This window comes from Ranitomeya variabilis, chromosome 4, assembly GCF_051348905.1.
Source record: "Ranitomeya variabilis isolate aRanVar5 chromosome 4, aRanVar5.hap1, whole genome shotgun sequence".
In the NCBI taxonomy this organism is placed as follows: Eukaryota; Metazoa; Chordata; class Amphibia; order Anura; family Dendrobatidae; genus Ranitomeya; species Ranitomeya variabilis.
In genome coordinates, this window is record NC_135235.1 from 256,036,904 (window position 1) to 256,051,169 (window position 14,266).

Genomic DNA, 14,266 nt, shown 5'->3' on the forward strand with positions numbered 1-14,266 from the left:
CCGAGTAAGACAAAAGCATAGTCAGGTCAGAGTCCGAGGTCACAATTCCAGGAAGGTGCCGGATCAAGATAAAGGGGCTAGGCAAACTGATGGTCAAAAGCAAGGTCTAAGGTCAGGCAGCAAAAGTCCAAACACAGAGCATTGGGAATCAAGGTACACACACCACTGAGCTAAAGCTACAACTGGCAATAATTAGATACTGACAGCCAGGGTCACCATCACGGCATTACTGCCCTGACTGGCGTATGGGGCCCGATGAACAGAGGGAGCCTGCATCGGGCCTCGTCTCTTCTGCTCATCGGGCCCCGGCGGCAGGCTTCTGCCGATGCAGAAACTGAACCTGAGTCCAAGAAAAAATTAAGTAATGTGCTCTGCAAGCGGTGCTCTTAATAACTGTTATTTCCTGCAGAGACGAGCCCTGGCTGGAAGAAATTATGGTGGTCTGTGCTGGATGAAGATGAAAAGCGAAGATGAAGGACTTCACCTAGAGACATCACTGGTGACTCAGCGTGTTACCTGTACACTGACACTCTATACTATATACAGCGGTCCTGTGTACAATGTCAACAGTGGTCACTGTATTACCCTTACATTGACACTATATACAGAGCTCCTGTGTATAGTGTCATTGATCACTGTGTAACGTGTACAATATTTACAGCGCTCGTGTGTATAATGTCACCGGTGATCACTATTACCTGTACACAGACACTGCATACTAAATATAGATCTTCTGTGTATAATGGCACTTATGGTGATATTAGCATTGTGTTTTTTTTATTAATAATCAGTATTGAAGTAATCAGTCACTATGCGGTGGTAATATAGTGTCCGGTCATGGTGTGGTGGTATTTGTCCCTCTGGATGTGATATTATAGGTCATTTTAAAAATTGAAAAATAAATACAAATATACCTAAATTGTATTGCATATTTTAACAAATGATTAATAGGTTGGAGTAGAGTAGGGCCTGGCCAAAAGAGTCTACCTTGTCGTGGTGGTGGCTTAAAAAAATCTTTTGGCCAAAACATAAGCTGCTGGCTATATGTGTGATCTGGTTATTGGATCTATTAATGTGTGATTTGTTGTGAATTCTGCTCTTGGGCTCCCTCCGGTGGTTGTTAGTGGTAGTGCAGTGGTCTCTGGATTATAGGCCAGGGCAGGTGTTTCTGCTTATTGCAGCTCTATTAGGTATTTAGGTTTGTAGGATCCATCAATCCCTGCCAGTTGTCCATTGTATCTTGGAGGGATTGCATCTCTGTCTGGCTCCACTGCCCTGCTGTCATTTCAGCTAAGATAAGTGCCTTTTTTGGGTTCTCTGTAGCACGCATGCAGTGTGCTTTTATGTGCAGTGCAATCTATTGTGTTTTTGTCCAGCTTGACTTGTTTGGATTTTTCTGTCATGCTGGTTTCTCTGGAGATGCAGATATACATCCTATGTCTTTAGTTAGATGTAGTATATAGTATTTTCTGCTGTGGAATTTTCTAGTGTTTTAATACTGACCACTTAGAACTCTGTCCTATCCTTTCTATCTAGCTAGAAGGGCCTCTTTTGCTAAACTCTGTTTTTTCTGCCTGTGTACGTATTTCCTCTTAAACTCACAGTCAATATTTGTGGGGGGCTGCCTATCCTTTGGGGATCTGCTCTGAGGCAAGATAGGCTTTCCCATTTCCATCTTTAGGGATATTTAGTCCTCCGGCTGTGTCGAGGTGTCTAGGCCTGGTTAGGTACATCCCACGGCTACTTCTAGTTGCGGTGTCAGTATTAGGATTGCGGTCAGTACAGGTACCACCTACTCCAGAGATAGTCTCATGCGGCTCCAGGGTCACCGGATCATAACAGTGATTGGTGAGAAGTAGAGTTTTTCCACGAGAGAGCGGCGGGACTGTGGACAGTTCGAAGGGTGGAGGCGGGGCTGGGGTGGATCGTGGGCAGACCGAAATGCCTAGTGGCATCCATGCTGACAGTCACTTAAATCACCAGGTAAGCACCCAGAACAGGAAACACCTGGAAGAAACCCAGCATGTCCCTGCCCTGATTGGCTGCTGGACTGTTACTCACAATACTGACAGCTCAGCATGACCCTGATTCTATAGGTCATGACACAGTGAGTGGTGGAATCATGACAGCATGGTCTCATTCTGACATCCTCCAGATCAATCCATTCCTGAAAAGGTTTGAAATTAGCAAAGGTATTAAAGTACAGATAAATAATGTATGTACACAGTGACTGCACTAGCAGAATAGTGAGTGCAGCTCTGGGCTATAATACAGGATGTAACTCAGGATCAGTACTGTAATATATGTACACAGTGAGTGCTCCTGCAGAATAGAGAGTGCAGCTCTGGGGTATAATAATACGGGAGGTAACTCAGGATCAGTAATGTAATGTATGTACACAGTGACTGCACCAGCAGAATAGTGAGTGCAGCTCTGAAGTATAATACAGGATGTAACTCAGGATCAGTAATGTAATGTATGTACACAGTGACTACACCAGCAGAACAGTGAGTGCAGCATCCTACTCTCTGGCCTCCCCTCTAGCACTCTTGCACCACTCCAATCTATCCTAAACTCTGCTGCCCGACTAATCCACCTGTCTCCCCGTTATTCCCCAGCCTCTCCTCTCTGCCATGCCCTTCACTGGTTTCCTATTGTCCAGAGGGTTCAAAACCCTATGACATGCAAAGCCATCCACAACCTGTCTCCTCCATACATCTGTGACATGGTCTCCCAGTACTTAACTTCACGCAACCTTCGATCCTCTCAAGATCTCCTTCTCTACTACCCTCTTAGCTCTTCTTCCCACAACGGCATACAAGACTGCTACCGTGCTTCCCCCAAACTGTGGAATGCTCTACCCTAACACATCAGACTTTCACCTACCACGGAAACCTTCAAAAGGAACCCGAAGACCCACCTCTTCCGACAAGCCTACAAGCTGCAGTGATCCTCAGTCTACTGAACCACCGCATGACCAGCTCTACCCTCTCCTAGTGTATCCTCATCCATCCCCTGTAGACTGTGAGCCCTCGCGGGCAGGGTCCTCTCTCCTCCTGTACTTGCGTGTGCCTTGTATTGCTCATGTTTATTGTACTTGTCTATGTATGCCCCTTTTTTCACATGTAAAGCGCCATGGAATAAATGGCGCTATAAAAATGAATAATAATAATAATAATAATAATAATAATACAGACTATGATGTTGGAGGGCAGTAACAATCTCTGTGTCTGAGATCAATATTAGTGGAATTTAAATCAGATAAAACAACTCGGATTAAGTGATCGGTGATGTCTGTCTATTCCAGGTGTGGAAGTTAATTTCTCCTCGCATTGACAGCTTGTGTTGAAAAGTTGATTCTGTTCTCTCCAGAGACCAGAACATGATTGCTGTAAGCGCCTGGAGATGTGATTGACTGATGCAGGGATCCCCTATACATATTGATAAGATTCTTAACATGCAGTTACTTCTCATACAGGTTTATTTTGCTGGTTTCTCCATACCGGGCATTGACTAAGGAAATAACCAATAAAAATGAGAGCGACACTGTCCATCTGTAATGTCGGATTCCCACTGTTGCCCCTTTCAGTAGCTGCCTTTTCTTACTAACGTCTATACTTTATGGTGCCGATTCAGGGCCCGATGTGCAGATCGTGGTCACATTTGCTCCTAATTCTGAATAGTTTTGTTAGATGCCGGATTGACAGGAGGGACACACAGTCACAGACACCGTCATGGGGTACAACGTACAGTAATGTGAAGACACAGCACTACACGCACAGCCTGTTTATGTCATACATTACCATGAAGCGGAGCATTACCCGCAGCTCCCAGCGTCCTCATACATTAGAGCTGGTACCGGGGATAATGAGTGAGCGTTGTCCTAGGATGATGTATAAGACTTCGCCTCCGAGGTGACATCCTTCATCTGCAGTAATTCATCACCACCTCGGAGAAAGAGGCATGCAAATAATGCAGATCTGCCGCCCTAGACGGGGCTCATACACTGACAACAATTAAGATTGAGCACGGCAAAATTGGCTTTTTATAAAAGTGACTTTTACAGCACATTAAGCAGAAAATTATCATTAATTTTGACTCTTTTCACTATGACTTTTAAGGACATCTTTACTTCTACCACAGGCTAATTGTCTAGTTTTATGAAAATAAAGCTATAACTTAGAAGGATTGACACCATCCCACAAAGGAAACATATCCCTGTTTTGTTGGTCCAGTGACGTAACTGGCTAACCTGGCTTATGTTTCCTCATGTTGTGTTTATACTGTTCCAGTTGTTATAATGTTTAGGGGCGCTGGCTAGTGTTGAGCGATACCTTCCGATATCGGAAAGTATCGGTATCGGAAAGTATCGGCCGATACCGGCAAAATATCGGATCTCGCCGATACCGATACCCGATACCAATGCAAGTCAATGGGACGAAAATATCGGAATTAAATTAAACCCTTTCTTTCCTTGTAGGTTCATTCTACATGAAGGAAAACAACTAAGAATAATGTAGGATGTATTGGGGGAGGTGACGGAGACATTAAAGGCATAGAGGTTTAGCCCAATCAAATAGAATAGCAGGAATTTTAAAAAAATTTTAAGACGTTCGGAGTTACAAAGATATTGACTATGTTAAGATTTTTTTTATTTTGTCAGATATTGATGTTTCACTACTTCCACGCCCTTCACCCTCTTTTTTACTTCTCCCACACTTTCTTCTTCATCATCATCAGCATCTTTGACATCAAGTTCTTCTTCACCTTATTCATCTTCTTCTTCATCTTCTACCTATAATTTTTTTTTGTTACATTGTTCATATTCTTTTTATTTAACTATTATTCTTCTTCATATTCAAGTTCTTCATCATATTCTTATTTGTGACAGGCATTCCCGTAGTTGTTATCTATAAAAGTTTGAAGATTACACCTTCCGTTCTGCCTGTCACAAAAGAGTTACATTTGTCCTCGTTCAGTTTGGCCTGCAGCATCAGGCTTTATCCAGGGGCACCACGAGGAGGAACGGACTCACCCCCATACACTGCTTAGTCTTCTTCTGCTTATAATTTAGATAATATCTTTTGCTCTGATATTTAGTGTTATGCTTAATGTTCTTCTGCTCTTTGTTCTGCAGCCTCTTGTTCTTCTGCTTCTCGGTCTCCCATGTCGTCGTCATCTCAGTGGTTGTCGTCTCTGGTGTCGTTGTCATCTTAGGGGTGGTCTTCCGGGTCATCGTCTTTAGGGTCTTGAACTTGGAAATGTAGCAGAAGGTACAAGAAGGCTGAGAAAATGCCGAGAAACAGCTGATGGAACTGGAACTCGGATGGCTACCCGAAGGTCCAAGAGCCAATGGAACTACCGAGGACCAGCTGACGTTACTGGAACCCGGTTACTAAGCAGGAGGTACCCGTGCCTGAAAGCACTACCAAGGACCCCCTGACGTTGGTGGAACTCGGATACCCAGAGGGAGGCACCTAAGCCAAAGGCTCTGCCCGGAACCAGCTGACGGTACTGGAACCAGGATGGGGAGCAGAAGGTACAAGAGCAAAAGACACTGCCGAGAACCAGCTGACGGTACTGGAACCCGGATGGGTAGCCGAAGGTCCAAGAGCCAATGGAACTACCGAGGACCAGCTGACGTTACTGGAACCCGGTTACTAAGCAGGAGGTACCCGTGCCTGAAAGCACTACCAAGGACCACCTGACGTTGGTGGAACTCGGATACCCAGAGGGAGGCACCTAAGCCAAAGGCTCTGCCCGGAACCAGCTGACGGTACTGGAACCAGGATGGGGAGCAGAAGGTACAAGAGCAAAAGACACTGCCGAGAACCAGCTGACGGTACTGGAACCCGGATGGGTAGCCGAAGGTCCAAGAGCCAATGGAACTACCGAGGACCAGCTGACGTTACTGGAACCCGGTTACTAAGCAGGAGGTACCCGTGCCTGAAAGCACTACCAAGGACCACCTGACGTTGGTGGAACTCGGATACCCAGAGGGAGGCACCTAAGCCAAAGGCTCTGCCCGGAACCAGCTGAGGGTACTGGAACCAGGATGGGGACCTATTCAAGCTTGTCTTCTTAGAGCTCCAACTAGTGGGGTTGGAGCAAAGGGTCAACAGGGGGAGCAGAGTGTAGGCCGAAGCCTGCACTGGAGGCATTTGGAGGTCTGTTGTGTCTGCGTGGCATTTGCAGGACACGATGCCGGCAACACAGCAGGGGAACAGCTAGCGTTGCTGAACCCCACTGACACATTGGCGGGTGTTTTTCTCTGTGCAGCTAGCACTTCCGGGCGCCAACTGGCGGTGTTAGAGCCCAGAGTCAGCAGGAGGAGAGGGAGCAGAGTGTAGGCCGAAGCCTGCACTGGCGGCAGCTTTGTGTCTGCGTGGCGTTTGCAGGACACGTTGCCGGCCACACAGCAGGGGAACAGCTGGCGTTGCTGAACCCCACTGACACATTGGCGGGTGTTTTTCTCTGTGCAGCTAGCACTTCCGGGCGCCAACTGGCGGTGTTAGAGCCCAGGGACAGCAGGAGGAGAGGGAGCAGAGTGTAGGCCGAAGCCTAATTGAACCAATTTTAAAGGTAACCTTTAACCCCCCCTCAGGTGTTACAAACTAGAAGAGCCACACCTTGTGCAGCTGTAATGCTGCACAAGTCAAAGGTTGCTCTTTAAGTTTTGAATCTTGCAGACGCTGAATGAAACACGTATAACATTTAGCCCCTTATACAGTCAAACTGTCTTGGAGGCGTGACTTTCCTTCTTAATGAGACGCAGCACAGCTGTCAAAAATCCCACCTTGGTGCTGGGCGCAGTCTCCTGAGCGTCGTTATTAGCTGTTCAGGAGTCTGCGCTGTTGTGTTGTCCCTTGGCCATGCGCTGTTAGTGCTGCCCGTCTTCTGACATCATTTCATGTCGGCTGGTGCGGTTCGCGATGCCCATGAATCCCAGCCCTGCAGTGTCTTTTCATTAATTCACACTGCGGGGCTGGGATTCATGGCCTTGCGCAGTCAATATGTTCGCCTCTCACTCGTGTCCTTACACCTGCTACAGACTGTGCGGCGTCAGCTGATCCCTTATCGCATGCCACGGCCATGAAGCCGTACAGTCTGAAGAAGGCGGAAGGAGATGAGTGACAGGCGAAGATATGCACTGCTCATGCCCGTCAATCACACCCTCGCAGTCAAAATAAATAAGACACCGAGGGGCGTTGTGTTGGGCAGGGCGGCCGCAGAGGCGCAGCCAGCCAAACAATGATGTCAGAAGACGGGCAGCGCTACCAAGGGGGTTGCAGCGTGTCATTACAAAGGAAAGTCACACCTTAGGGACGGTTTAATGGTCTCAGGGGACACATTTTAGACGTGTAGCGTTCGGCGTGTGCAAGGAGAGTAACTTAATGAGCCACCTTGTACAAATGCAGCATTACTGCAGTACAAGGTGGCTGTTATACATGCCAACACCTGGGGGGGGACAGGTTCCCTTCAATTTCAGTTCTTGTGTCTGCGTGGCGTTTGCAGGACACAATGCCGGCTACACAGCAGGGGAACAGCTGGCGTTGCTGAACCCCACTGACACATTGGCTGGTGTTTTTCTCTGTGCAGCTAGCACTTCCGGGCGCCAACTGGCGGTGTTAGAGCCCAGGGACAGCAGGAGGAGAGTGAGCAGAGTGTAGGCCGAAGCCTGCACTGGCGGCAGCTTTGTGTCTGCGTGGCGTTTGCAGGACACGTTGCCGGCTACACAGCAGGGGAACAGCTGGCGTTGCTGAACCCCACTGACACATTGGCGAGGTGTTTGGCTCTGTGCAGCCAGCACTTCCGGGCACCAACTGGCGGTGTTAGAGCCCGGGGTCAGCAGGAGGAGCAGAGTGTAGGCCGAAGCCTGCACTGGAGCAAGTTGAAAGGGAACCTTTAACCCCCACCCCAGGCGTTTGTTGCTGAAAGAGCCATCTTGTACAGCACTAATGATGCAAAAGGAAAAGGTGGCTCTTTTAATTATGCTCCTTTCAAAGGCTGAACTACACACTTATGAAATGTGTCCCCTCACACCGTTAAACTGTCCCGGATGTGGGACTTTCCTTTGTAATGTGACGCAGCACAGCCGTCATTCCTACCCCCTTGTCGCCGTACGCCACCTCCTCAGCGTTGTTTGATTCTGTCCCGGAGCCTGCGCTGTTATGTTTTCCCTTGGCCAGGCACACTTAGCGCTGCCCAACTTCTGACATCATTTGGTGTCAGGCTGGCTGCGCCTGTGCAGCCGCGCTGGCCTAGATCCCGCCTCGCAGTTTCGGCTAATGTAATCCCACCGCGGGCCAGGGATCCGTGGCCATGCGCAGTGCATATCCTCGCCTCTCACTCCCCTCCCTCCGGCTTTTTCAGACTGTGCGGTGTCACGGCCGTGGCATGCTATTAGGGATCAGCTGACAGCGCACAGTCTAAAGAAGGCGGAGGGAGATGAGTGACAGCCTGAGGTGAAGATATGCACTGTGCATGCCCATGGATCCCAGTGTGATTAAATCAGAAGACACTGCGAGGCGGGATCTAGGCCAGCGCGGCTGCACAGGCGCAGCCAGCCTGACACCAAATGATGTCAGAAGATGGGCAGCGCTAAGTGTGCCTGGCCAAGGGATAACATAACAGCGCAGGCTCCGGGACAGAATCAAACAACGCTGAGGAGGCGGTGCACGGCGCAAAGGGGGTAGGAATGACGGCTGTGCTGCGTCACATTACAAAGGAAAGTCCCACCTCCGGGACGGTTAAACGGTGTGAGGAGACACATTTCATAAGTGTGTAGTTCAGCCTTTGATAGGAGCATAATTAAAAGAGCCACCTTTTCCTTCTGCAGCATTACTGCTGCACAAGGTGGCTCTTTCAGTAACAAACGCCTGGGGGGGTGGGGGTGGGCAGGTTCCCTTAAGTTTTAGTTGTGCCAGCGTGGCGGTCGCATGACACGTTGCCGGCTACACAGCAGGGGAGCAGCTGACGTTACTGAACCCCACTAACACATTGGCGAGGTGTTTGGCTCTGTGCAAACAGCACTTCCGGGCAGCAACCAGCAGTGTTGGAGCCCAGGGACAGCAGGAGGATCAGATAGGAGGTATTGCAGCACACACAGCAGGGGAGCAGCTGATGTTACTGAACCCCAATAACAGTGGAGCGACTGTTGACTGTGTGGACAGCACTTCCAGGCACCAACTAGCGGTGTTAGAGCCCAGGGACAGCAGGAGGATCAGATAGGAGGTATTGCAGCACACACAACAGGGGAGCAGCTGACGTTCCTGAACCCCAATAACAGAGGAGCGACTGTTGACTGTGCGGGCAGCACTTCCAGGCACCAACTAGTGGTGTTAGAGCCCAGGGACAGCAGGAGGAGCAGATAGGAGGTATTGCAGCACACACAGCAGGGGAGCAGCTGACGTTACTGAACCCCAATAACAGAGGAGCGACTGTTGACTGTGCGGACAGCACTTCCAGGCACCAACTAGCGGTGTTAGAGCCCAGGGACAGCAGGAGGAGCAGATAGGAGGTATTGCAGCACACACAGCAGGGGAGCAGCTGACGTTACTGAACCCCAATAACAGAGGAGCGACTGTTGACTGTGCGGACAACACTTCCAGGCACCAACTAGCGGTGTTAGAGCCCAGGGACAGCAGGAGGAGCAGATAGGAGGTATTGCAGCACACACAGCAGGGGAGCAGCTGACGTTACTGAACCCCAATAAGAGAGGAGTGACTGTTGACTGTGCGGACAGCACTTCCAGGCACCAACTAGCGGTGTTAGAGCCCAGGGACAGCAGGAGGAGCAGAGGAACACCGTCTAGGCCGAAGCCTGATTGGAGCAAGTCGAAAGGGAACCTTTAACACCCCCCAAAAGGCGTTTGTAGCTGAAAGAGCCAGCTTTTGCATCACAAAGGATGCCAAAGGAAAAGGTGGCTCCTTTCATTATATGCTCCTTGTAAACAGAACTAAACACTTATAAAATGTGTCCCCTGATACCGTGAGACCATCCCGGAGGTGGGACTTTCCTTTGTAATGTGACGCAGCACAGCCGTCATTCCTACCCCCTTGGCGCCATGCGCCGCCTCCTCAGCGTTGTTTGATTCCGTCCCAGAGCCAGTGCTGTTATGTTATCCCTTGGCCAGGCGCACTTAGCGCTGCCCGTCTTCTGACATCATTTGGTGTCAGGCTAGCTGCGCCTGTGCGGCCGCGTTGGCCGAGATCCCGCCTCGCAGTGTCGTCTAATGTAATCCCACCGCGGGCCTGGGATCCGTGGCCATACGCAGTGCATATCCTCGCCTCTCACTCCCCTCCCTCCGGTTTCTTCAGACTGTGCGGTGTCACGGCCGTGGCATGCTATTAGGGATCAGCTGACGGCGCACAGTCTGAAGAAGGCGGAGGGAGATGAGTGACAGCCTGAGGTGAAGATATGCACTTCGCATGGCCACGGATCCCAGGCCCGCAGTGTGATTAAATCAGAAGACACTGCGAGGCGGGATCTCGGCCAGCGCGGCCGCACAGGCGCAGCCAGCCTGACACCAAATGATGTCAGAAGATGGGCACCGCAAAGTGTGCCTGGCCAAGAGATAACATAACAGCGCTGGCTTCAGGACAGAATTAAACAACGCGGAGGAGGCGGCGTACGGCGCTAAGGGGGTAGGAATGACGGGTGTGCTGCGTCACATTACAAAGGAAAGTCCCACCTCCGGGATGGTTTTACGGTATCAGTGGACACACTTTAAAAGTGTTAAGTTCTGCGTGTGCAAGGAGCTAAACAAAAATAGTTACCTTTTCCTTGTGCAGCATTACTGCTGCACAAGGTGGCTATTTCAGTAACAAACGCCTGGGGGGGGGACAGGTTCCCTTGCATTTCAGTTGTTGTGTCAGCTTGGCGGTCGCAGGACACATTGCCGGCTACACAGCTGGGGATCAGCTAACGTTACTGACACCCAATAACACTGGGTCGTATGTTTTGACTGTGCAGACGGCACTTCTGAGCCTCAACTGGCGGTGTTGGAGCCCAGGAATTACAGTTCAGGTGGTAGAAAGATGAACACAACAGGAGACCTGGATACTGTAGACAGTCACCCAATTATTTCATCAGGAAGAGGAGTGGCAAATTCCTGCGAGATCCAGGCCTGATTCATTTTCAGGAAAGTAAGCCGGTCAACATTATCGGAGGATAGTCACATGCGACGGTCTGTTAGTACACCACCTGCAGCACTAAAGACGCGTTCTGATAATACACTAGCTGCAGGGCAAGCCAGCACCTCCAATGCATACTGGCTTAGCTCTGGCCATGTATCCAGCTTAGAGACCGAAAACTTGAAAGGGGAAGAGCCGTCTGGGAGTACAGCAAGAGGGCAAGACATGTAGTCTGTCACCATCTGCTGGAACCGTTGCCTCCTGCTGACTGGAGCCGTCTGTGATGGTGTAGACATTTGTGGCGGGCACACAAAACTGTGCCACAGTTGGGCCATACTGGTCTTGCCTTGGGCAGAGGCACTGCTTCTGCTCCCTCTTTGTGCAGAGCCTCCTCCACTGCCTGGACGCACTGAGCTGCTTTGTAAAGCACTAGCAGCACTTCTCTCAGTTGGACTGGAGAAGATGATGGAATTCACCAGTGTGTCTTGGTACTCCCGCATTTTACGCTCCCGGTTCAACGGTGTGATGAGGCTTTGTACGTTGTCCCGGTAGCGAGGATCGAGGAGGGTGAACACCCAATAATCAGACATGTTGAGAATGTGGGCGATGCGGCGGTCGTTTCTCAGGCACTGCAACATGTAATCAACCATGTGCTGCAGACTGCCAACTGGCCAAGAAACGCTGTCCCCTGCTTGAGGCGTGATCTCTGCCCGCTCGTCATCACCCCACCCTCGCTGTACACACTGACTACTGGACAATTGTGTAACTCCCTCCTCTGGACCGATGTCTTCCTCCTCCATTGATTCCTCCTCATCCTCCTCACAAAGTGTCCCCTGCCTACGCCTTTGTGAGGAACCACGTGGCGCTGACTTTCCAGAAGATGATGGAAATGGTGAATCCTCATCCTCCACCTCTTCCACAACATCATCCCTTAGCGCTTGCAGTGATTTTTCAAGCAGGCAGATAAGGGGGACAGTCATGCTGACTAGTGCATCATCTGCACTCGCCATCCGCGTGGAATAATCGAAGGGACGCAAAACCTGGCAGACGTCCTTCATAGTGGCCCACTCTGTGGTTGTGAAGTCTGAACGGCGCGGAGTGCGACTTCTTTGCGCCTGATGCAGCTGGTACTCCATTACTGCTTGCTGCTGCTCACACAACCGCTCCAACATATGTAACGTGGAATTCCACCTGGTAGGTAGGTCACGTATGATGCGATGTTCCGGAAGGCGGAATTGGCGCTGCAGAGCCGCAATGCGCGATTTTGCCGTGCTGGAACGCCGCAAGTGAGCACACTCTAGGCGGACCTTGTGCAGCAGTGCATCAAGATCCGGATAGTCCCTCAAAAAACTCTGCACGACCAAGTTGAGCACATGTGCCAGAATGGGATGTGAGTGAGGTTGCCGAGGCCCAGAGCTGCCACCAGATTTCGGCCATTATCACACACTACTGTTGTGAAATTGGATTCTGGGCTCCCCCGGTGGCCACTTGTGGAATTAACTTGTGTGCATCATCCCCTCTGTTCACCTGCTCCTATCAGGATGTGGGAGTCGCTATATAACCTTGCTCCTCTGTCAGTTTCATGCCGGTCAACAATGTAATCAGAAGCCTTTCTGTGCATGTTCCTGCTACCAGACAACTCCCAGCTAAGTTGGACTTTTGTCCTTGTGTGTTTTTGCATTTTGTTCCTGTTCACAGCTGCTGTTTCGTTACTGTGTCTGGAAAGCTCTTGTGATCGGAAATTGCCACTCTGGTGTTATGAGTTAATGCTAGAGTCTTAAAGTAATTTCTGGATGGTGTTTTGATAGGGTTTTCTGCTGACCATGAAAGTGCCCTTTCTGTCTTCCTGCTATCTAGTAAGCGGACCTCGATTTTGCTAAACCTATTTTCATACTACGTTTGTCATTTCATCTAAAATCACCGCCAATATATGTGGGGGCCTCTGTCTGCCTTTTGGGGAAATTTCTCTAGAGGTGAGCCAGGACTGTCTTTTCCTCTGCTAGGATTAGGTAGTTCTCCGGCTGGCGCTGGGCATCTAGGGATAAAAAACGTAGGCATGCTACCCGGCCACTTCTAGTTGTGCGGCAGGTTTAGTTCATGGTCAGTATAGTTTCCATCTTCCAAGAGCTAGTTCTCATATATGCTGGGCTATGTTCTCTCGCCATTGAGAATCATGACACACTACCATGCCTGGCTGGAGATTCGCTGCCACAAACCACACATCGCTCTCCTGCTTGATGGCATTCCAGAGCTCCTGCACTGTGTGGCTTCGATTCCCCAAAGAAGTTAGTTTCAAGACGGCCTGTTGACATTTGGCCACGGCTGTGCTCATGTCAGTCGTAACAGGTAAACGTTCACGGGTCCATGTGGAGGTGGACTGTGACGGCTCCTGCAGCGATGATTCTGAGGAACTTGTGTAAAAGGAGGAGTCAATGCGTACAGACTGGATTCCTGCAATCCTTGGAGTGGGCAGGACACGTCCTGCGCCACTCGCACGATCTGTACCCGGCTCAACAACATTAACCCAATGGGCAGCGAGGGAAAGGTATCGCCCCTGTCCATGGTGACTGGTCCACGCATCGGTGGTGAGGTGGACCTTGCTACTGACGGCGTTCAGTAGCGCGTGTTTTATGTGTCCCTCCACATGCTTGTGCAGGGCAGGGACGGCTTGCCTGCTGAAATAAAACCAGCTGGGCACATTGTACTGTGGGACTGCCAATGACATCAAGTCACGGAAACTGTCAGTCTCCACCAGCCTGAATGACAGCATTTCCAGTGACAGAAGTTTGGCAATGCCTGCAGTCAGAGCCTGTGCTCGTGGGTGGTTTGACGAGAAAGGCCGCCTTTTCTCCCATGCCTGTACTACCGATGGCTGTAGACTGGGCTGGGAGTGTGAGGATGACTGGGAACGTGGTGCTGCGGGTGGAATTACAGTGGGTCTCTGGACAACAGTGCCAGAGGTTCTTCCATGGCGACCCTGGGAGGAAGCCGAACCACCTGTGTGTGAGCTGGAGGAAGAGGCAACACGAGCTGAAGAGGTGGTAGCTGCCGCTGTTGGTTGGCCTAGGTCTTCAGTGTGTTTTTGTAACTCCGCCGCGTGCCTGGTCCGCACATGTTTCCACATGTTGGAG